The following is a 26,128-nucleotide window of genomic DNA, read 5'->3' on the forward strand; positions in this document are numbered from 1 at the left end:
CGAGCCTCTTACATCTCGATAAAGAGAGACCATAGAGCCTCCTCAAACCTTTGATGAAAACAGGTAGGCTAGAAATTGGATTATCATCTAAATCTAGATATTGCAACGAGGATAGATTACTTAAATCTGTAGCAAAGGCATCATCAGAAAGATTGCACCTACTAAGGTTTAACTTTACTAAATAACATGGCAAATAAGTCAAGATACTCGAACTTGTACCAGGCCGTAATTCACTCAGGATACCATCTGTTTCGAGAACTTTCACAGATTCCATCTTCTTCATCATCTCATCAAGATTTGAGCAACCAGATAAATTGAGTGTTTCAAGTGATTTTAGCATGCACATGTTAGGAAGCATCCTAAGATTCTTGCAATCCTCCATATTCAAGTACACAAGTCTCTCTAGGTTTCCAATGGATTCATGAACATCAAGCAGGCTTTCGCAATCTATAAGAATCAATTCCTCTAGATTGGGGCAGTATGAGAAGTCCATGGTTTGACTAAGGCCATGAGAATGGCTCACATCAAGGATCTTCAATGAAGGAAGAAACTGCAGGAAAAAAAATTAAAATAAAGAAAAAAAAGAGAAATAATATTTGTGGGAGTTAATTCTAACATATGCGATTAGTCAACGAATCAATACTTAAAAAAGCTAAAGAAGGAAAATGAATTGAGATGCGTAGAGTAACATACTTTTGTTCCTTTGTAGACTTGTGTCAAGCTACTGTATTGCATTTCAAGAACAATTAGGCACTCCAAAGGAAAATCAATGGGTATAGAATCCAAAGGAAATTCAGGCCAACACAACCATCTTAATCCTGTAGGGAAATTTGCATAACATCCCTCTAACCGTACACGTCTAAGATGGAGTAGTTGTAATTTGTGCATCCTTTCAAATGCATTGGTTTCAAAGACTGTCTCATTTGTGTTTATTTGACTGTTTGCAGGATGCCAATGCATGTCCAGGACAAGACCTTGGATTGTTTGTGTACCCTAAAGAAAAAAAGGGAACAACATCAATATGGATAATTTTCACAAGAAGAGAAAAACATGAATATATACATACATATATATATATATACATACATACATATATATATATATATATATCTAAAAGGCATGTTTCTACGTACAATCTTTTCCCTCAGTACTTGGAAGGAATCCTTACGACGCCATAGTCTACTACGTTTCTCAGGCTCTTCTGATTCTAGGCGAGCTATTTCTCTTCCCATATCACGAATCAGATCGTGCATGTTCACCTTTTTGTCATTACCAATTTTCACCAAACATCTATCAATGAGATTTTGAATGCCAACAGTTGTATAGAAATCACATCCATCTAGTATTCTAACAATGTAGTTTTTGTCCCTTCCTATTAGGAAACAAGCAATGTGGAGGAATAATTTCCGGTCATGATCATCTTGTAAACTGTCATAGCTTATTCTTAGTTTATTCATGATTTCGCCATTAGGAATAACTTTTAGCTTCTCCAAAGCACTTTCCCACGCACCCATACTTTCACCTAACAGAGAAGAACCCAAAACTTGAAGAGCTAATGGAAGTCCTCCAGTATGTTGCACTAGCTTTTTTGAATATTCCATGTAACCTTCAGGGGGATGGTCCTGGCCAAACGCATGCCAGCTTAAGAGCTCCAACGATTCATCGTAATCCAAAGTTTCTACTCTGTGGACCTTAGTAACTTGATGTGCCTTTAGCAACCTTTCACGCCTTGTTGTTATGATTATTTTACTTCCGGGATAAAACCGATCTTTCATCCGTAGTACAGCATCTAATTGGTCCATATGGTCTACATCATCAAGAACAAGAAGAACTCTTCTAGAGTTTATGGCTCTTTCAATCTTACTTATTCCTTCACTGACGTTGTGCACTTTCTCCTCCTGCCCCTTCAAAATATCATAAAGAAGTTGCATTTGCATTTGAACTAACCCGTTCGGTTGACTTGCCGTTTCTCTGATATTTTCAACAAAGCTGCTCCCTTCAAAACTTGTAAAATTTGAATTGTAAACATATTTAGCAATTGTTGTCTTCCCTATTCCAGACATCCCATGCACAGCAACTATACCAACATCAGTGGATCCATCTTGTAACCACAAATTGATGTTTTTGACTCGAGATTGGATTCCAATCAAGTTGGATTCAACACCCAAGGGTCTGCGAATTAGCTTGTCACCAATCACCTTGACAATTTTTGTGATAAACTTTGACTCGTACCTACGAATTTGCAAAAAAATGAAATATAAATCAAACATATTGTCTACCTAAGAAAGTTACAAAGGTAACAGCTGGAAGGATGCTAAACATACACATTATTTTGACAGCATATCTTAATTAGTTAAAAATAAAAATGAAACTTTGTTGACAACATGAAACTTGTTGAAAATACTAGTGGGTAATGAATGCCCACAGTATTGAATACCTGCCACAACATTGAAAACATTGCCAAAGGGTTGAAAATCTTGGCAAAATATTGATATGTGGAGATCATTTGTCAAAGATGTGTGCTTGGAGTTGCTCTATAAATAGAGCACTCCGTATGCTTCGAAGAGAGAGCAGAAAAAGAAAGAGAGGAAGAGAAGAGGAGAGAATACATAGAGTTATCTTTGTACTCCTATTTATAATAAAAGCATCATTGATGCCCGAGGACGTACTCCAGTCACACTGACTGTAGAGGAACCTCGTAAATTTTGTGTCTTATTTTATTTATTCCACTGTACACACATCGTCGATTTTACAACACGTTATCAGCACGAAAAGTTCTTATGTCAGTGGAAAGCACAACGCCATAAATTCGATGAAGCACTATCCACCTCTCACCTCCGTCATCTAAAAATCTCACAGAATAAAAGGTATGTCCATTTTTCGTCTCTCCCACTGTGCCAGAAGCGCCCCACCGAATTCTGGTGAGAATTGAAATTTACGACCTGAAGTCGTCACGAGATGAGAAAACTCGTACCTGACAACTGGTTTCCAGAGATCCAGAAGAATCTCATCAGACTTGGAAACCCAGATCACGTTGTTTTCAACGAATCTTGAGAACTCCCATGAATACTTGGTTGTTTGAGATGGTGATGGCAAGAATGAATCCACACATGCCTCCCTCTCTTGTGCCTCTGTCAACCCCACTGTCATCTATGTCTCTGTAGGGAAGTTCTTGCTTAACGATGACATGTTCCCTGGGTCATGCAAGAACAACGCCAGTCTCTAGTAGCCTTTTGGATTGAATTGAATTTGGGCAACCTCCATAACTACCCAGCTGGCCCTGCGTTTTGAGACTGGCAGAGACAGAGAAAGAAGAAAAAAGGAGATGTTGACTGCAACCTAAGAAAAAAAAAATTATATATATATATATATAAAGGATTTGAATGGTGCAGAATGGTGCATGACACCATTTAGTCAAAATCATTTAAATGGTTTCTGTTGGTGCATGGCACCATGCTACAGAAATAAGAAAAGTAAAGTTTGAATAAGTACTGACAAAAGAAAGAAAAATAATAAATAAAAGGAGATATGATACTTCTTGTTATTTATGTGAATTGGTGTTGGTTTAAAACCCTTTCACAAGTTCTATTCCCTTTAAAGCAATTTATTTATCATGGACGGTTTTATCGCCTACTGCTTTAAGTTTTGATTTATATGAATGGTGCTGAATTAAAGCCCTTGTCACAAGCTTTATTTACTTAAATGCAATTTATTCATTATGGCTGGAATTACCGCCTATTGCTTTAATTTATTTATTGTACTTCTTTTTGTTACGATGAGTACATACTGGACCCGAAGTTCCTTGATCATATCAGAACCTGCAGTTTTTTGATCCTCATCATATAAAAATGATTGGACCTGAAGTTCCATCAAACAAAAAGATTAGGACATAAAGTTTAAGTTTGAAGTGCCGCAGTGCCTCAACTTAATTGCAATAAAAGCCATAAGAGTCTTAGTCTACAGACTATTAAATAAGGACCAGAAGTTCCTTATGTCCATACTCAAAAATGGTTTAGCAGAAACATTTATTAAGCGGATGAAATTAATTACCCGCGTTCTGCTGATGAAAATGAAATTGTCAAAGTTTCTACATGGGACATGTCATTTTACATGATGCATTATTGATTTGGTTGAGACCTGTTGACAACTATCAATACTTCTCAGTACAACTCGTGTTTGGGAACCGGCCAAACATTATACATTTACGAGTTTTTGGTTGTGTTATCTATGTGCCTATTGCACTGCCACAACATACTGAAATGAAGCATCATTGGGGATTAGGCATTGATGTTAAACATCATCTATCATTCAATATTTAAAACCCTTGATTGGGGATACATTTACCGCGTGGTTTGCGGACTGTCATTTTGATAAGACAGTTTTCCTGCCGTTAGGGGGAGAAAATAACTTTGTTTCAGAAGAACGATGAGCAAATATCATTCCAGAAGAATGATGAGAAAAAACCGTTCCAGAAGAACGAAGAGAATTTGTCGTATTTTGATTCATGAAGCAATCAATATACAAAACGAAGTGAGAATAATTGAATGATGCAACGATATGCAAATCAAATGCCAGATGCATTTAATGATGCAACGAAAGTGATAAAATCACATATACTTGCTGCAAGTGTGCCTACAAGAATTAATGTCCGTATTGAACAAAATAATATGGCAGCAAATGATTTATCTGTTGCACGCCTGAAGCATGGCAGATCCTCAGACTCAAAAGGTTCAGTCCTTCGAAAGAAGAAGAATATGGCACTACTGAACTATTGCATAACTGTCACATGCCAAACGCATAACAGTTGCCGCAAGGATACTTGTCCCGAAAAGGTTAATCCGCGGATATGGAATATTGATGTCTCATGCATGAAGCATGATAGATATATAGGTTCCAATGACTCAACTCCCAGAAGTGGAGATTAAAATCCAAGCTCTATAACGCTCAAGAGGAGGTTATGATCCGTATTCTCTAAACTATAACTATCCTGGAAGAGATAGTGTAATGCCCTTGAAGAGGCAATGGATATCCCAAAAAGAAATGAAAAGCTTTTATGCATGCGCATGTACATGAGAATATGGGATCACAAATTGATGGATAACCAATGGTAATTTTGGTTTTTACAAGTAGCTATTAAATTCATCAATGAGCTGTGGTGATATTGAGTCCCGTTCTTTTTCCATCAACAAAATTATGGGCCAAAATGGAGAAAGGCAATTCCATTACAATTTTGTAAGAACGTGGAAAAATAGACTTATATACTTGGATACAATACAAATAGCCAAAAGATGTTGAACCTAGAAGGTTACATATGAGCATTTGTAATACTGTGAAATACACTCACATGATATGACACAAGGTTGTAAAGGAGTTCATATGAATGGAGAATTATATACAAAGGGTTATGAGTCGCCCACATCATATCTCCATGAGTAAATCCCTCAAATATACATGGAAGCGAATTGCTCTGTATAAATTCTAAAGGAAAATGTGTCATGAAATGTAGAAAATCCCTGAAGGATTCAAATTGCTTGAAGAAAACCCCATAAGGGTAAAGCATAAAATATGTACTCAATACCAATGGATGGTATAAATTGCCTTAGTGAGTATTTTCATTATGGTATTGTTGCAACATACTAAAATCTCTTGCAAGAATTGATAATATTAAATTGGGACTCCTGAAGAGTCAAGAAAGATTATAAAGTGTTGAGAGAAATATTGTCTCGAACTGCAGAATCGAACAATATGCCAACACGAATCTTATCCATGATGTTTATGACATTAAAGAATCGTATGGATTGAAGATTATAAGTTGAATACTCAAATGATTTAGACACTAAGAATGATCATTTATCTTCGCGAGGGTAAAGATAAATTGATATTTGGTCCAGAAGTACCACATCTTAGTGAAATATATGCTTTATTGTATTTAACACAATACACTGAATGAAATAAAGCTTATATATTAATATCTCCGAGAAATTACATACACATGAGTTAAAACAAACAAACAGAAGGGAACTTTCACAAAGGTTACTCATGAGAAGCCTCAGTACTCGGAAGTACCCCAGAAGGGGAAAACACCAGAAGTTGATTATTTGGAGTCTCAATACTTGGTGGAACTCCAGACAGCTATGACAATGGATGTCTTTGGAATAAAGACTCGAACCCCCGATTGTCATTTTGAGTCCGACCTTCGGATTCTAGTAGCTGGTCGAGCTTTCTTTTCATGCTCGTAGAGTAATTATTTGAAAGCATGTGTAAAACTCTATTCTCATGCTTGAGCCCTCTAATCTCTTGTCTAAGACTTGCAACCTCAGCCATTAATGATTCAACTTGGTGAGTTCGAGCAAGTAGACGCTGGCCCATATTGGATACAGAGCCCGCACATTGAACACTGAGAGCCAATGAGTCTTGAACGGCCGCCTCATCAGACCGGTTTGAAAGGATTCTGTTGTCCTTTGGAGTGAGAAGATTCCTGGCTACCACTGTAGCAGTTATGTTATTCTGCATCACAGAGTCCCCAACCGTAAGAGGACCATTAGAAGTTGAGAAGGACGGGCGCCATATGTTATCCTGACGCTGCTCGTCTGTATCAATCCTGAGATTCAAATCTAAACAAATGTTAGATGGGCAAGCCATTTTCAGAAATGATGAAGGAAGTTAGATAAAATCTCAGAAGTGCAAGAAAGGGAAATTTCTGCAGGCAACAACTTTCTGAGTGTTTCTCAACAAAATTGATCTCTCTATAATAGAAGGGGCAACATGACCACTTATTCAAAAATCGAAGAGACACCGATTTTCGAATTTCAAAAGCTGGATTTCCCTGCATGACGTCTGTCAACATCTCTCAGACGCAATCTCAGCTCTTGGATATCACGTGCAACTTTGTCAAAGATTTCTGATAAAGTTGAAAACGCGTGAATCTTACTGTTCTAATTACACCACAGTTGCTGACAAGAGTAAAGGCACAGCTTTACTACCTGCTATTGGAAAATCAATATATATGTCAACCTCTGTTCTCCATGGCAAGGCAGAACTGAAAAATATCTAACTATTCCTCATCTCCGAGAATGCATCTTTCACAAAGTATGTCGAAATACTCAGTTTTCTTCCTCTCTGAGAATACCTCTACAAACAAGTCACACCAGAGCAAGAGTATCTCATATCATCAGGGATGAGAGCAAGAGTATCTCATATCATGCAATCTCCCTGTCCTTTCCTTTGTCCTTGTTCTTACCTGCCAAGACAAGGATAAAGAAAGCAATATGTCGGAACCTCCACTCAAACTTGCGCTGCCACCAAGAAGTGATGGTCCATTTAAATACAAGGTTTGCATTCCACTCCTGTATCAGATGACAAATACTACAAGAGAAGATGCCAAACCTGCATAAGGAAAATATCACTTCTGCAAGGAGAGCAAGTAAGGCAAGTGAAAATGATACATTGAAGCATGTGGAGACAAGCACAACAAACACATTTCAGTTCATCCCCGACAAAGTCTAAGATCATTTGTCACATGAAGCTCCTCATGATCCAATTTCATTCAAGATCAAGTCTAGACGGCCTTTGAAGAAATCACAAGTCCGATTCAAGATCAAGTGTCCACCACCCTTGAATCAAATTCAGCTCCAGATAAAATAGGTAAATTCAGACCTTTGGAGGAAGTCTAGCAGAAGACCCTCCAACCCAGTTCAAGAACAAGTCTGTGGAAAGTTAACAACAAGTGAAACACCTCATTCGGCAACTATCACCGCTAAAAGACTAAAGCAGCAGGATCAATGATCAGCTTAAATAATTTGAAATCAGGGGGAGATACTCATCAAGAGGGAGCATCCAAAATAGATCAAGATCTTAACGAGGCAACTCATGTTGATATGTGGGCATCCAAGGGGGAGTGTTGAAAATACTAGTGGGTAATGAATGCCCACAGTATTGAATACCTGCCACAACATTGAAAACATTGCCAAAGGGTTGAAAATCTTGGCAAAATATTGATATGTGGAGATCATTTGTCAAAGATGTGTGCTTGGAGTTGCTCTATAAATAGAGCACTCCGTATGCTTCGAAGAGAGAGCAGAAAAAGAAAGAGAGGAAGAGAAGAGGAGAGAATACATAGAGTTATCTTTGTACTCCTATTTATAATAAAAGCATCATTGATGCCCGAGGACGTACTCCAGTCACACTGACTGTAGAGGAACCTCGTAAATTTTGTGTCTTATTTTATTTATTCCACTGTACACACATCGTCGATTTTACAACAAAACTATTTTAAAAGTTATTATATGCACTTTTGGTAAAAGAATTATTGTATACATAGAGGTCAAGTCTAGATAACCAAACTATTTTAAACTGAGAGGGGATTCGAACTCGACACCTGTAGAACACATGGGTTTAGAGAGACAATGAAAGTTAAAAGAGAGCAAATGAAAGTTACCCATCAGCTTGATTTGATAAGACCATCCCTGCTAGATCAGCAAGCTCTGCAAGTGCCTCCCTCCATCCCCGCACCTTATTCGGCGACTGAGTTTTCTCGTGTCTTGCAAATGCTTTTCCGATGCTTCCCTTCTGCTTCCTCGCATGGGATGGATCGACATCGTAGAAGACTGGTAATACTACATGGTCCGAGGTAGTCCTCTTGCGTTCAAGGATCATGACAAGCTCATCAAGGCACCATCTGATGATGCGTAATCTTTCGAAAACACGACAACAGATGTTCGTGATTGCTGGATTGCTTTCTGTAGTCCTGGCTTGATATCTTCTCCTCTCTCAAGTTCGTCGTCATCTCGGAAGGTGAGAAATCCTGCGTTGTTCAAGGCTGTGTAGAGGTGGTCGGTAAAAGTCCTGCGAGTGTCTTCACCTCTGAAACTCAAGAAAACATCGTAACGGTAACCCCAATGAGTGTTGGAATCAGAGGATGTTCCTTGAGCTGCTCTCACAAGCGCCATAGTTTACGATCGATGAACAAACAAAATGAATGCTGTCTCTTTGCCAGGGAAATATTTAAGGCTCTATTTAGTAATTAGTTGGCTCATTCCTATCTACTTCCTGGAGAAATTGCAATTGAAAACTCGTCTCATCTTTTTGTAATTGACTTGTTTTAGTCAGAGCAAAATTAGTTGGGTCGTTTTAGTCAAGCAAATGAAAATACGTCTTAAAGCTTTTCTAATAGAAATGTTAAAAGATAAATGTCAAATGTTAATTTGATGGTTGATATGGCAATGTCCTATTTTCTCCTTTTTTTTTTTTTTTTTTCCATTCGATGTGATTTTTTTTTGTTATAAATGACATTTGTATAACTCTTTTTAAAAAGAAACCCATTAAAATAAATTTTCAAGATTTATAATTGGTGCATTAATGGATTCACACAATAAAATAATTAAAAATTATTTGACATCACTTTTTCTTATATATCAAATTCGACATAAGAAAACTCATATATCAATCCACATAAGATTGACATATTGTTTGGAGCTTGCTCCTACTTTTAAATTTGATTACATAACATTCGAATTAAGATTTGACATCTCATTTGGAAATGATTTTATCTTTTTGTTTAATTGAAGACAGAGACCCAATACAACTTAATTATCTTTGACCAAAAAAACCAAAAGACAGACCCAATACAACTTAATTATTTGTGTAGTTTTTTGTTCACTGCTTACTAAAAAAAATGTAAATTAGAATTGATTTATTTATATTTTTTGAAAACAAGTACGATATTCATTTCATAAGGAAATATCATACAATCAATGGAAAATGTGCTAACAATGGGTCTTGATAAAAATCTTTCCGGGAAAACCTGAATGAAGGGAAAAAGAGTGTTCCGCACCAAACAAAATTAAGCATTAGAAATATCCTCCAAAATAAGATCAGAAATTACATTGGGCGGTTCTTCAAACCACGAAACCGGTTGTGGCAGATTAAGGCCGTGGCGAGCCAATCTGTGTGCCATTTCATTGGCACCAGGACGCACTAAAATAGCCTTCCATTGTTGAACAGGTTGTAGTAGCCGCCGTGTGTCAACTAATATATGGCCAAGGGGACCATAATTAACCTCCATGTTATTGTGTATGGTAAGCTATTACCAACAGGGCATCTCTCTCCAACACTACTTTCTAGTGACGCCATCTATTAAGAAATAGAGCAGCCTCCCGAGCTGCTGCAACTTCCGCCATAAGAGTCAACTAATCCCCTCCATTTGCATCGCCAGAGCAGCGATAAACTCCCCAGCCGCGTCTCGGATAATCAGTCCAGCTCCTCCTTTGCTGTTTGGCTCATCCCATGTCCCATCAAAATTGCACTTTATCCACCTTTCCTCTGGCTTCTTCCATTTATGAACTTCTACAACATGAGATTTCGACTATACCACATTCCATTTCTTAAACTCCAACAACCAAGTATGTGCTTGAATTTGGAGTTCCTATGGTGGTAAAAAAGAACCCCGCCATAGTATTTCATTACGAGCTTTCCAAATATTCCACATCAACATAAGGAATAACTCAAAGCTTTCCGTGGACAACATCGAAGCCATTCTTGCCACCTAATCTTGCAATCCGACATCTTCTTGTTGCATAAGATGTAAACCCAACAGACTAGAAAACCATGTTGCACGAGCATGGGGGTTTGCCAACATAATATGCTCGATCGTTTCAGGTACCGTCCCACAGATAACACAACAGTCGTCCATTACAACCTTCTTCACCTTCAAATTAACTCTAGTTCGCAGAGCATTTAAACAACCTCGCCAGATGCAAATTTTAACCTTCCTTGGAACCTTAGCACGCCAAAGTGCCTTCCATAGGAATTTGATCTCTGCCGGTGTCTCAGAACCCACAGGAACATCCCCACATATGTCACTAAAAGACTGAGCTACAAAATATGCACTCTTAGCCGTGACTACTTCTTTAGGCTCCTTGATCCAAATCAACTCATCAGGAGGATTAAAGAAACTCAAAGGAATACTTAGAACAAGATTGACCTCCTTGGGAAAAAAACATTCAAGAAACCACATGTATATTCCATCTCATATGATCCGCCTTCAACATCAAAGAACAAACAGTAAGATTAGGGTGAACTCCGAGGGGTACCGGACTTAACACCTTGGCATAAGTCTCTCTCGACAACCAAGAATCCCCCCATTTTTTATCTGCAAACCATCACCTACACGCCATCTAGCACCTTGGTGAATCAAAACCTTAGCTATTGTAATACTATTCCAACAATAAGAGGAATTGGACTTCACTAGGGCATTTAGAAAGTTCGATTGCTAGAAATATCGAGCCTTAAAAACTTGGGCCACCAGAGACTGCGGTTGTTTTAGAATGCACCAACCTTGCTTAGCAAGCAAAGCAAGATTAAAAGCGTACAAATCTTTGAAGCCTAAACCACCCTCACTTTTTGGCTTGCACATACGTTTCCAACTCACCCAATGAATGTTTCTTTTGCCGACTTCCCTGCCCCACCAAAATCGAGCAACCATCTGATTTAATTCCTCATAGAACATTTTTGGGAGCAAAAAAGTCTGCATGGTATATAATGGAATAGCCTGGGCCATGGTTTTAATTAAGATCTCCTTCCCCGCACTACTTAGGAGACTCCCACGTCAACCATTGAGTTTTTTTCCATAACCTATCTTTTATATATGCAACTGTTTGTTGTTTTGACTTACCCATGTATACCGGCAAGCCAAGATACCTCTCGTGGTAATACACATGAGTCATACCCAAACAATCCACAAGTAGCTGAGCATCCACCTCATTTACATTAGCACTAAATGCCACCCCCACTTTTTGATAGATTAACTGATTGCCCCGATGCTTCTTCATAAGTCCACAGCAAGGTCCTCAACTCGCAACACTCTTGTAAAGTACTCCTAGCAAAGATAAAACTATCATTTGCAAAGAGTAAATGATTTATGCTAGGTGCATCATTACAAACCTTTATCCCTTGTATTCTACCTTAGGCCTCCCATGCATCCAATAATGCCGATAAGCCTTCGGCACAAAGCACAAATAAGAAAGGAGACAATGGATCACCTTGCCTGATACCCCTCTTAGGCTGTACTAATCCCACCGATTCCCCATTAAGCTTGAATGAGTAAGAGACAGAAGTCACATCTCATAATCCAAGTAATCCATTCTTCCGCAATACCCAAGCTTTGCATTATTTATTCTGAAAAAGACCATTCAATACGGTCATAAGCCTTACTGATATCAAGCTTCAATGCCATCACACCATTCCAACCACTAGTTTTCCTTCTCATAAAATGAGCAACTTCCGATGCCACCAGACAATTATCAGAAATTAATCTACCAGAAATAAACTCACTTTGTGAAGGGGAAATTATATCTGGTAAGATACTCTTCAATCTATTCGTAAACACCTTTGAGCATATCTTGTATATCACATTGCACAAATTGATTGGCCTCAATTCGATCATAGATGTAAGATCAAATTTCTTAGGTATCAGAGTTACATGTGTGTAGTTAACTTTCCGCAATAATTCCCCGAACTCAAGAAGGTGCTGAACCTCTTCACAGACATCTCTACCAACAACTGCCCAATGCTTCTGATAAAACCCAGGTGTCATTCCATCAAGTCCTGGCGCCTTGGTAGGGTGCATTTGGAACAATGCATTCTTAATTTCTTCGTTAGAAAAAGGCAACAGAAGCCTTTGATTCATCTCATCCGTGACCTTCAGTACCATCTTACTTAAAATCCCTGAGGCATCTACTACCCGATGGAGTCAAACATTTTCATGAAATAAGAGATAATAACCAACTTCATACCATCTTTGCTCTCCTGCCATTGTCTCGACTCATCAAATAAACCATGAAGCCCATTCCGTCTCTGCTGTCGAGTTGTTTTTTGATGGAAATATCTTGTGTTTTGATCCCCAAGACGCAACCAATTTTCTTTAGACCGCTGACGCCAGAACGCCTCCTCCTGCGCAAGTAGTGATTGTAATCTAGTATACAATTTATGCCTTTATGCAATAGTGGTTTCAGTAAAAGGTCTTCCAAACAAAGCTTGTAACTTATCTTCATTTTCCACTATTTCACCTGGTACAGTCCGCTCCAAACTCCTTACCCATTTCAACAATTGTACTCTCGTCGCCTTAACTTTTTCCAAGACTTGATACATCGGTGAACCAGTACACACAGAAGACCAACCCACTTGGATCGCAGCCTCACAACCTTCTCTCACAGACCACCCATCCTCATAACGAAAACTTTTCTTGAATTTTGCTCTTTTCCTGACTTCCCATTCTAACAAAATCGATATATAATCTAACGAAGTTGGTTTCATATGAACAACCTGAAACCTAGGAAATAACTTAATCTAGCTCTGAGTGGCCAAACCTCGATCCAACCTCACCTTTATATAGCCGCCTCTTGTTGTAGCCCAAGTAAATTTATTGCCAACAAGGCCCATATCTTGCAAATCACTAGGCTAAAGCATTCTGGAATCCATCCATTTGCCTCTCACTGCGCAAATCACCACCTTCTTGTTCCATTGCTTGTAGGATCTCATTAAAGTCACCCAGACAACACCAAGGCAATGATGAAGTGTCCTTAAGATTGTGGAGCAAAAAATAATAAAGAAAACTTTGGAGATAACAAGTAAACTTTTACGCATAAGAGACTAGAATGCCTTCATCAAATGGTGCGAGGTTCACGTCTGTTATACATGCGGTTCAACCATCAAGAAGACCTAAGCAGTTTATTGAGATTTCTTCAAGCTCTTATGCCCATGATGGTAAAATAAGTCAAAGATATTAAAGATATGAGGCAGACTACACCCATTCCTTTATGAGTGGAACCCATTATTGTAGAGTTTACCGGGGAAATAACAAAATCATATCTTTAAAGCTTTCTCCATTGAAGATAGCTCAATCAAATCAAAATTACAATAAATCCAATCAAGTATTCTATAAGACAATTCCAAGATATTATTTAATAAAAATATTATTAGGATAATTTTTTCCTACCGCACTTTCCCTATAAATACCCTATTGTACACCAAATTTTGATAAGCTTTTGCTGCGGGGTAAAGTTGTAAACTCTCTTCTCTTTTTTTTTTCTTTTTCTCTTCCTTCTAGAAATAACTAACTTGAAGACAAGATCGACCTAGTGGGACCAATGTCACTTGCTAATTGGACAGAGGTATGATAATTATAGCGACCGACTACTTCACCAAATGTGATGAAGCTAAATCCGTGGCGATAACTACCCTGACGGACATAACATCATCTGCTAAATACGAATCTCGCATTCCATCATCACCACCTAAACCTCATTTAGGATTATCTGAGTAGTTCGAAGTCTCAAGAAATTGCCGAACAAGTCATCACAGGCTAAGGACTATTTCAATTGTTTTGCGGTCTTGTTTTGCTCAACTGCACTCACAACGACTTCCATGCTTTCTAGTGCGAGAGGGTAAACTAATCACCTACGAGTGTCAAAATCAAAGGAGGTTCCTTGAGCTGCTCTCATAAGAGCCATCGATTACGATTGATGAACTAACAAAAAACTGCTACCTGAGAAAAATTTAAATCTTTAACTGGGTCATTTGTTCCATCTTTTTAAACCATATTTTGTAAACTAAATGATGTGATAGATGATGGTTAGATTCCATTTTTAATGATTAGTAGAAAGAATCAAACCATCAGCTGCCACATCATGTGGTTTACAAATATGGTCTCAAAAGATGGTCGCTCTAGCATCACCAAAAAAAGTTTACGAACAAGTTTCACAAAAAAGAAAAAGGAGGTAAAGTTGTGACTCGTCACACACGTTATTAGTTGGTTCATTAAGACTAGTTTCACCGGTTTAGAAAGGGCAAAGGTAAGGCATTTAACTTCCCGTACTATTCACTCTGACTAGTACTTGCCTTTGTGCACTTCCACCTGTTAGAAAAGGGCAAAGACAAGGGCAAGGTGATTGATATTCACAAAGTAAATCTTGGTTTTCGTTTTCCTTGTGATGGGCCTGGAAGAGGGGGGACATGCCATGTATCCGCTTGGGAACATGTATTCTTAGGGCTATTGTGGATGTATAATGCAATTTCAATAGTAATATTCCATTTCAGCTGGAAAATGCAATCAGACGTGTCATGTTCTCCTTAGATTTCCGATTAGATTTTCAACCACTTTCGTCATGCTACGTGTCATTATCCAATACTAATATCCGCTCATATTTTTTTTATTAGATTGTTGACCATTTTTATAGTGCAACGTGTCCTTTATCCAATCTTCTGGTTTCCTCATATTTCTTCGTAAAAACCCTTCAAACCACCACATACACTCACACCAAGCCTCCTCCATTCTCCTTACTCATCTCAACCAACCCTCAAGCAAAATAACGTCTTTGGCAATCAACCAAATTGCCTTCTCACTCATGTTTTTGTTAAAAAAAAAATGATTTGGAAAGTGGAAACAAATATAGATGGTCATAGTAAAAATAATTATTGAGTTGTGAGGTCGATATGAAGAAGATGGTTGGGTTTTTATAGAATAACAAAAAAAAAAAAAAAAGATCCTAATTTTTTCAATTTTTAATTCTTTTGTCGTTGGATTAATCTTGGCGTTGATTTTATACTCATTTGAAATCCGACTCACCTAAAAATGCCATGCGACACAAATTAACTTTCTAAAAAAAAAATTACCATTGGAAATCCAACGTCCAGAACATTCGGCTATTAGAATCCAACGACTCACAACTTGCCACATCATAAAGCTGTTGGTGGTGATTGTTAGACTATGGCAGGCCGAAGACAGCTAAAGTTATCGGGCCATTGGCAGAGTTCACGTGTACATTGCATACGCCAGACACAAAAAAAATTAAACCACACGGTTGACGTCATGCTGATGTCAGCCTTGCCCACTGGGCGGGCTTTATATGGCCCCCATTTACCAACATGTTAGATTGTTGCAACGAGCCATATGATAGCAGAAGTTGTTAGTTCACTCGCCAAGTTCACGCATGCATTGCACATGCCAGACAAAAATAAATAAATAGATATCACGTGGCTGATGTATGTTAACATTACCTTTGCCAAATGGCGCAAGGGCACGGGCCCAAGACAGCTGAAGTTGTCGGGCCACTGGGAGAATTCACGTGTAAATTGCTTACGCCAAACCCAATAAAAAAAAAACACTTGGTTGACATCATGTTGATGTCAGCCTTGCCCATTGGGCAGGCTTCACATGACCCACCATTTGCTGTTGTGTTGAATTGTTGTAACGAGCCATATGATAATAGAAGTTGTCGGTCCACTAGCCAAGTTCACGTAGCATTGCACGCGCCAGACACGCACAAAAAAAAATAAAAATAAATAAAATTAAACCACATGGCTGACGTATGTTGACATTAGCCTTGCCAAATGGTGCAAGGGCGGGCATAAGTTACACGGGAGCTTCGGTAGGCTCCACATGCCCCACCACTTACCCTCTTCTTTTAGGCCGACTGTAGTAATTTTTTGGGTTTGGCGAGGCAACTTTAGGGCCCTTGCCCTTACCTTTAACCAATGGGTGGACTTGCTCTAAAGTTTTTTGAGTTCTAATGTAAGCAAGTCCACTCATTGATGGAAGGCATAGCCAAGGTCATGTGAAGCCTACCTAAACGCCTGAGTAACTTATGTCCGACCTTGCGATTTTTGGCATAGCTAATGTCAACATATGCTAGCCACATGGTTTTATTTTTTTGTGTATGGAGCATGCAACGCACGCGTGAAGTTGGCAAGTGGGTCAACAACTTCTACTATCGTGGGGTTTGCTGCAACAATCCAATAGCCACCATCAACGGCTCTATGACGTGGCAATTTGTGAGTCATTCAATTTCCAACAGTCAGTGATTTGGACCATTTGTAATAGAGATAAGGTACACTTATGAGCCAAGCTTTAACAAACAAGTCGAGTTTGAACCAAAGTCGAGCTATCTGATAAAAAGATACGAGTAGTTCGCTAGGTTTATGAGCTAAACATAGCAAAGCTCTGTATCGACTTATTTCATTAACGAATCTATTATTTTGTTTGATTTCAACTCATTTCATTGAAAATCGAGCTTAGATGAGCAAAAAAAAGCTGATTTGAATTGTTTCGAGCATATTAAATCCCTACATGTGGTGCTCACTTTATGAAAATTGTGGTGTTTTGTTTTGAATGCGAGAACGATTAAAAAGAAACAAGGGTGCTAGGTCAATTTCATTCCAAATCCACAAACAAAAGACATATGGCCATAATTTAGGAATTGGAGGAGATGGGAGAGATCATAGGGAAACTGTTATAAAATTGGCTTGGGTTACATCTGCCAATCTATCACCACTATTTTGGGTAAGTCTCTATTATATTTTAAGAGGTGTTGGGTTTGAATTAGCTGCACAATGAGTCAAATATCATAGTTTAGTATTGAATTACCCATTTACATGAGTCGAATATAAAATCTAACACTTACTGAATCAAGAGATTTACTACTAGATTGTGATAGCATATAAGTAACCCTTATTAACTGTGCAACAATGTTCAAATCAAATGAGATGGGCCTGATTCACTCTAATATTGGCCTAACTGGCCCACAAAGCCCACTTCAGGCCAAAATGTCTTTTAATGGAAGGAGGAAATAATCAATAGGTTTGGGGAGTGAGGATCCTCACTGGATCCTCTTTGTGATGATATCGGGAATCCTCAAATCACATTCGTTCATCGTATATCGTGATGTCATAAATCATTGTAATTTTTTTTCCAAGCCTTACAACTCTGAAAAGACATATACAAACTCAAACCACACTCTTGCTCAAGATTGTGGAAGCAAAATCGTATTATATAATTCAACAAACCTTCAATAGCTACAACACGTAGATTGTCTTCTACACTCTTGCTCAAGAGTATGGAAGCAGAATCGTATTATATGGTTCAACAAACCTTCAACAGCTACAACATGTAGATTGTCTTCTACACTCTTGCTCAAGAGTGTGGAAGCAAAATCGTATTATATGGTTTAACAAACCTCCAACAACTACAACATGTAGAATGCCTTCCACACTCTTACTCAAGAGTAGAGAAGCAAAATCTATATATGTGGTCTCTCCCACATTTTCTTGTCCATAGTTCACCAAAAAAAATCTAGCAAAAAAAAAAAATGCCAAAAAAAAATCCAAAATTAATTAATTAATAATTATTTCGATAATTATTAATTATGACATGTGGAGAAGGCCAACAAAACTTCTACACATAGGAGATAACTACAACATGTAGATTGCCTTCCACACTCTTGCTCAAGAGTGTGGAAGCAAAATCAATTTGTTAAGTCCTGTAAAATGCTTCCCACACTTTGAAGGGTAGAGCTTCCCATACCCTTGAAGGGAGGGAGCTTCCCACACCCAAGGGAGAGAGCTTCCCACACCCTTGAAGGGAAAAAGCCTTCACACACTTTAAGGGAGGAAGCCTCCCACACCTTGAATGGAGGAAGCTTCACACTTTGCCTAAGTACAAAAAACTTAAAAAGCCTTTCACACTCTTGCTTAAGAGTGTGGAAGAAAAATCTATTTATGTGGTTCAAAAAAGCTTCAATCAAAAGCTTCAACAAAAATTTCAAAAAGCCTTCCACACTCTTGCTCAAGAGGCTGGAAGTAAAATCTATTTATGTGGTTCAAAAAACTTCAACCGTTCAACAAGAAATTCAAAAAGCCTTCCACACTCTTACTCAAGAGTGTGGAAGCAAAATCTATTTATGTGGTTCAAAAAAAGCTTCAACCAAAAAACTTCACGTACAAATTTTCACCGACAAAGCCTCAAACAAAAAGCTTCACCTACAAAACTTCAACCAAAAAGCTTCACCTACAAAGTTTCAACCAAAAAGCTTCACCTACAATACTTCAACCACTCAAGCTATGTGCCCAAAGGAAAAAGCTTCACCTACAAAGTTTCAACCAAAGAGCTTCACCTACAAAGCTTCAACCAGTCAAGTTATGTGCCCAAAGGAAAAAGCTTCAACCATTCAAGGTATGTACACAAATAATATCAATCATGGGGATAAAAGTATAAATAATTATTTGAATATTTTTCAAAGAGGAGTATTGTTGGATTTGTAATAGAGATAAGGTACAATTTATCTTATTAACGAGTCTATTATTTTGTTTGACCTCAACTCATTTCACTTAAAAATCGAGCTTAAATGAGCAAAAAACACTACAACAGAACTGGTCTATTGTGGCGCACAAATGACTGCCGTAAACAGTTATTCACGGTGTGAGCTCCCAAGCAGTAAAAGCCCTTGTCGTAAAAGATGTTTTGCCAAATACGACATAGTCTAGTAGTTGTGAATAATTTAAGTAAAACATGCCGTAAATGATCTTTAAGGCGTGCATTACCCACCTTAATTGGATACGACATTAATGGAGTGTCGTAATACTGCAAAACCAATTACGGCATATGCATATGCCATGATTTATATTGATATGACGCTTATTGAGTGTCGTATCACTGTAAAGGGAATTACTACATACGTCGTACACGGTAAAAGAATACTACCATCAACATTTAATGTTGATTTTGCATGCTGTAGTTTACATTTATTTTAATTTTTATTTTAACAATTCATTTTAGATAGACCTCACTTCATAACATCTAAATTAATATTGAAATGAATACGATAGAAAGATAATAATCATCATAAACACATTAAACTCCAAATACTTAGATTAATTAGTAAATATTGTCAATTACAGTACAATTGGAAGTTTTGGCACAAACAAAAAATCTGAATTGTTTTGTTGCTCTTACAATTGATGCATATCCTAAAGTTGACAGAGGTACCTAATGATGACTATAAAATAAAATCATACCAAAAACACAAAGTAATCTCCCAAGCACATCCTCCATGTCCATAAAGCAACCAATTTGATCACAAAAGAGCACCATACCAACAAAACACAAAGCAACTCGTTTAGTGTTGTGCTAATTCTCAAACCTATAAGACCACAATATATTTAGCTAGTAAGTGATAGAAAAACAAGAAAAGGAGTGTTTCGTGAGGCAAGAGGAAAATAGATGAATAATTTAGAGGCTTACTGAAGAGCATCAGTTGCAAACTCAAAAACGAACTTTTGTGTGACGACAACTACTCGCCCAATTCTGCGAGTAGAATAAAAATCAGTTTCGCAAAAAAAAAAAAACATCCTTAATCCATAATCAAATTGTAGCCATGAATCTAAACCAATTTGTCAACAAGAAAGTATGTACTTATGTCATAATTGAATTTCACTTCTTCGATGATAAAGCATGTACTCATGTATTAATAATATCAAGCATATAGTAAATTTGATTAAGCAACAGTCAATTATCATACATATATTCTTAGAGGTCAAGGCAACTGTTATGTGCCTTCAAGCATCCATGTGATGATAATATCCTATACAACAAATCATAGTCACAACTTTTGCCAAAAAACAGCCTCTCGAACAGATAATGATAATAGAGATCTTATTTAGAAAATGTAGCATGCAATCACTAATGTGAAACCATGGGCAAACCATGGCATGCTAAGGCAGCTGACAATCACAGAAATATCTAAGAACATGTAGAAAGTACAATGAAGTTCACAGTTTTGCAACCTCATATTATTCACATTTAAATAACAACAATTTCTTTGCCAAAACCTTAGATGATTCACACTCACCCAAACAATTCATCTAATGACTCAAAAATTCAGCTAACGCACCTCTGCAACCCTCTTTGTCTTTTCAATTAAAGTAGTCCAGGCATTGAAATCCAGGGAACTGGCCTTCACAATCTTCCACAGTCCATTTTCTTCGACAGACGTGGCTGCAGCAAAATAAAAGAAATACATAAATATAAGAAAACATGTAAACTGTTAAATGAAGTAAATCCAGCAACATGGAGGTGGGCATGTACATATAAGACACATCATTCCCTCTCCGTTGGTTGATGTGAGATGTTACAGAAACTGTTACAAAATTCGTATATTATGTGGAGATAATTAGTAAATTGGGTTGAAAAGTTCTCTAATTTCGCTCAGATGAAGGTGTGCAAAACCACTTTGGTGGTTTAGGTTTCTGCGCCACCTCTTTCTACAGTACTGATGATGTTTTGTCTATTTGCTTTGTTGGCATCAAAATTTTTTCTTTACGGGTTTTCGGGTGGATATGGTTGCTGGTGTTGGTTAACTTTTTTGGCGACTAAATTTTTTTAGATACAATTTTATGTACTAGTTGTGATCTTTAATGTTGTGAAATTAGGGAGTAGTTTTTTTTTTTTTTTTTTCTTCAAATGAGGTTGCTTTGTATATGTGTTTTTGTTTTTGGGTGATTGTGTTTTGTTGGTGCTGACAGAAAATTAGATGACCCAAGCAATAGAATGGCGAGGTCCATGGTGGATGTGGCGGTAATGACTTGTGGCAATGAACTGATTTTAATTGGTCCATCATATGTTTTGCTTGGATTTCTATGTCCACTTGACCTAGTTGTAACTTGTTTTAATGTTTATCTTTTCTAACATTTTCTTTTATAAATGAAGTTTATATCTAACAAAAAAAAAACTCTTTTTCTTTTCCATGTTCTCTTTTCATTTAACATCATTTACATAAAGAACAACTAATGAAATTGGCCTCAAATTTGTTATTTATTTAAACACACTTAATGAACTTTTTTAGTTACAACAACAAAAGGCAGTAGCAGTATTTTAATAAGTTAAAGATTAGATGCAATATTAGTATCACAATTAAGTTAAAGTTGACATCATCAATTTTTTCTTCATAAAAACGACAAATATTTCTTCAAATTTTTCATTAAAAATCATTCATTACTGTGTCTTCCAATGCAAATTTGTTGCGTTAAACTTTTTCCATTAAAGCTCCCTTATATAAAATGATTAAGACAAAAAGTAGTTATTTGATCTAAAAAAAATTGATTGGAACCATGAAAATGCAAGGAACAAGCTTTAGCAAGACACACATGTGGAGATGCAGTTGCATGTGCTCAAATCAAAATCAAATTGCTGCTTAAATTTTCAGCTCTATTTCTCTTGTATATAAAATACTTCAATGATAGGTTGGGTGGTCATGCACGTGTGGTAGTGTTGGATTTCAAAAATTTTCATGTTGGAGCTAAGACACTAAGTCCTTGTTTTGCAAGTTGAATTGTACTGATTATTTGTTGAATATGATAAATAGTCGATGGATAGTACTGACTAAATTAGTCGAGCGTTTGGTAAAACATCGGACTAATAGTCATATTATTTATATTGTGTCTGTTATTATCTAGAAACCTAAAGACTGTCAAATCCTATATTCAGAACAAGAAGCAAATAAAAATTCCCCCAGATTAGAGGAAAACCTAATTTCAACTATGTTTGATTATGTGTTGGATTAACAGTACTTTAGATAATAATTATTTTTTTTTGATAATTTTGAAATAATGATTGATGGTAAAATGAAGAAAAAAAGCAACTACACATAAGAATAATTAAAGAAAATCAGAAAAAAAAAGAAATAAAAAAACAGAACAGCACAACACCGCCACCATTGTGCTTCTCACCACCGACTACAAGCCATCATCTCCATGACTTGTAATCCTTTGAAATCGAAAAATAAGATGAAATTTCTCCTAATTTATTGAAACTTCCAAATTGTGTTGGGAGAGAGAGATTATGGTTCGAGAGGATTTCCAAGGAGTTAGACAACTGTTGAGAATTTCTACTTTTGCTGAAATTTCTAGATCCAGAGGAAAGAGACAGAGAGATTATGGTTCGAAGCTTTGAGAACCCGGAAAGATGTTGTTGGGTTGGAGAAGAAGATGAGAAACCAGATGGCAACGTGTTTTTGATTGAAAGATGGAAGAGAGTGCGCAACGTGTTTTTGATTCACCGTCGGACTAATTATCCTTTGCCTTTCGAGAGTATTAGTAAGCGGGTGCTGACCGTATAAAAGAGGCTGGACCGTGACATTAATCCCCCGACTATTTTATACCTAACTGTCCGAGTCCATATAATTAATCTTATCCGATTCATTATACAAGCTGCCAAACAAGGCCTAATACTATTCTATATTCAACTCCTTATGTAACATATAATTAAAGGTAATGCTATTTATACATCATTTTTTTTTAATCTTTTATACTGTACAAATTTGTTATCTTTTGTTCATTGACTTTCTTCAATTTATTCGATTCGACGACCATAAATTAAAAGTAGTGTGTGACGGTAAAAATAAGTGTGTGTATAGCACCATCCATGAGAGCAACTTCACCCCTTCCAATTGCAAGAAGGATTGGGTGATTCAATCTACCAAAATCAGCAAAATGAGGTCCACCCCAACCCAATCAAGTCTGGCTACAGTAAAAAGACGGAGACACGACTACTCACTCAGGCTAAATCGCCCAATCCAACGTTTTAGGGAGTGCGACGTCACCTATGTTATTATTATTTTGGGCTAGGCACGTGGGCTTCACATACATGTGAGCGCGAGTGGACCGACCAACCCTGAAGTGCTAGGGGCCTTCAACCATTGATTACTATCCTGCATGTGGTGCCCACTTTATGAAAATTGTGGTGTTTTGTTTTGAATGCAAGAACGATTAAGAAGAAATATAGGTGCTAGCTCAATTTAATTCCAAATCTACAAACAAAAGAAATATGGCCATAATTGAGGGATTGGAGGAGATGGGAGAGATTTAGAGGGAAATGGTTATAAAATTGGCTTGGGTTACATCTGCCAATCTATCACCACTATTTTTGATAAGTCTCTATTATATTTTAATAGGTGTTGGGTTTGAATTAACCACACAATAATTCAAATATCATAATTTTGTATTGAATTAACCATTTACATGAATCGAATATAAAATCTAACACTTACTGAATCAAGAGATTTACTACTAGATTTTGGTAGTATACAGGTCACTCTTATTTAATGTGCAACAAAGTGCAAATCAAATGAGAAAGCCTGACTCAGTCTAATATTGGCCTAATTGGCCCACGAAGCCCATTTCAAGCCTAAATGTCTTTTGATTGAAGAGGGGGGAAATAATCGATAGATTTGGGGAGTGAGCATCATCGCTGGATCCTCTTTATGAAGATATTGGGGATTCTCAAATTACATTCGTTTCTCGTATATCGTGAGGTAAAAAATTATTGTAATTTTTTATTTAAAATTGAATATAAACAATATCTGAAGAAAACTGACTGCACGATGCACGATAAATGAATATAATTGAAGGATCTCCAGAATCCTCACAAAGAAAATCGGGGAAGATTCTTTCTCAGATTTGAGAACTACGTTTAGCAGCCGGGTTTGGGTTTTAGAATCGGGTAATTCCAACCCGGTAAATTCCATATGAATGCTTAAACCCCCAAACCCAAACCCTGCAGCTGCTTCTCAGACTTGTCTCCGCCACTCTCCAACCCTCGCTGTCTTCCTTCTTCTTTCAGCTTCAGAAGGTTAGGGTTTCTCTCTATCTCTCTCTGACTTGTCTCTTCCTCTCTAACCCTCGCCGTCCTCCTTCTTCTTTCTGCTTCAAAAGGTTAGGGTCTCTCTCTCTTTCTAGGGGTCAGGCCTCACAATGGGGAAGAAGGCTCTTCACAGTGACAGTGAGTTTGAGGACCGATGGTGACTTCGACAGCGATGAGCTGAATGTTAGTTTAATTTGTAATTCTGTTGTTCGGTTTCGGTAATTATCTGGTTTTGTTTTGGTGATTGTGTTGTTAATTGATGATTTATGATGTAGATGGAGCAGGAAGAGGATGACTTTGATGATGAGCACGATGGTGAGGAGGAGGAAGAAGAATCAGAAAATGAGGAAGAAGATGGGCGAGAAGAAGGGGAAGAGGAAAATGGTGATGAGAAAAACGATAATAAAGATGCCAAGATGGAAGAACTCGTGAAAGAATACATGAATCTTCGTAATCAGGAGCAGTAAGAGACTTCTGTTCACCATCCTTTTATTTTTCATTATAAACTTGTGATGCTTAATTAGACTGACGACGTAGAACTAAATAATGTGAGTGTAGGAGATAATATGCATAGCTGTTGGAGGTTGGTGATGAAATTTGATATTAGGTTACGGAAGTAATACATGTGTCTGCAATTATTGAGTTCGAGATAAAAAGAAGGAACATACATCTATACATAGGTATAGGCAGATGTATGAAGTTAATTTTGTTCATCGTTTATTCCCTCTTTCTATGCAGAGATATTTTAAAGAATCTAAAGCGCCATAAGGACGAAGATCTTCTTAAAGGTCAAGCAGTGAAGAACCAAAAGGTTCGTTGTTCAAGATAATAGCTCTTGTAATATCCATGAAATAGGTTTTATTTTTCATCATGAAATTATTGCTCCTTGATTAGAGCTTCCTTTTATGCCTCGCCTTAAAGTTGACAAAAAATATTTATGTAGTGGATTATTGTCTGATCGATGTTTATTTTACCCATTTTTTATGTTTTTTTTTTTTACAATTTCCCGAAGGCTCTCTGGGACAAAGCTCTTGAGTTCAGATTCTTGCATCAGAAAGCATTCTCAAATTCAAATAGATTACCACAGGTTGCTTTTGCTTTCCCCCACTTTTTTTGTAGCTTTTTGACATGTTAAGATATTATGTTCTTACCCGAGAGGTTGTCTGCAGGAGCCAGTTAGGTCTTTATTTTGTGATTCACATCAGGGTGTCAGTACAGCATATTCTGATCTAGTTGACTCATCATAGCGAACTTTAGATTCTCTAGCGGAACTACAAGAGGTTGGCTGTCATAAAAACTTGTTGTCTACCTAGTACTACTTGGTCTGTGGTTTAACTTCATACCTTGTGGTAATATAATATAAATTATTACGATTTGTTAATATTGACATTTGTATATGCTAAAATTTATCGTATCATGCCATTTTTTCTTGTTACAGGCTTTACTTGAGAAGAATCCGTCCATCGTTCAAGCAACAGATAGTATTTGCAAACTACATTTATCATACTATTATATTTATTTTGTAATACAATTGGCTCTCTATTATTGTTGTGCATTTGCTATTGGCGTGATAAGAATTGCCAGTATGTGTAAGGTTTGCTATGCTGGTACTGAGTTATTATTAAGAGAGTAAGAGTGTCAATCAATAGGAATGGATTAAGT

The 26,128-nt window shown here is 37.2% G+C and overlaps 2 pseudogenes; one reads left to right on the plus strand and one right to left on the minus strand.

Annotated features, from left to right (window-relative positions):
• The window catches only part of LOC103946133, a 46,754-nt pseudogene extending 37,763 nt beyond the window's left edge, over positions 1-8,991 (minus strand).
• The window catches only part of LOC103946135, a 34,910-nt pseudogene that overhangs the window by 5,558 nt on the left and 3,224 nt on the right, over positions 1-26,128 (plus strand).

The sequence above is a fragment of a genome, unplaced genomic scaffold (genome assembly GCF_019419815.1).
Source record: "Pyrus x bretschneideri cultivar Hongxiangsu unplaced genomic scaffold, Pyrus_bretschneideri_v1 Contig62, whole genome shotgun sequence".
Lineage (NCBI taxonomy): Eukaryota > Viridiplantae > Streptophyta > Magnoliopsida > Rosales > Rosaceae > Pyrus > Pyrus x bretschneideri.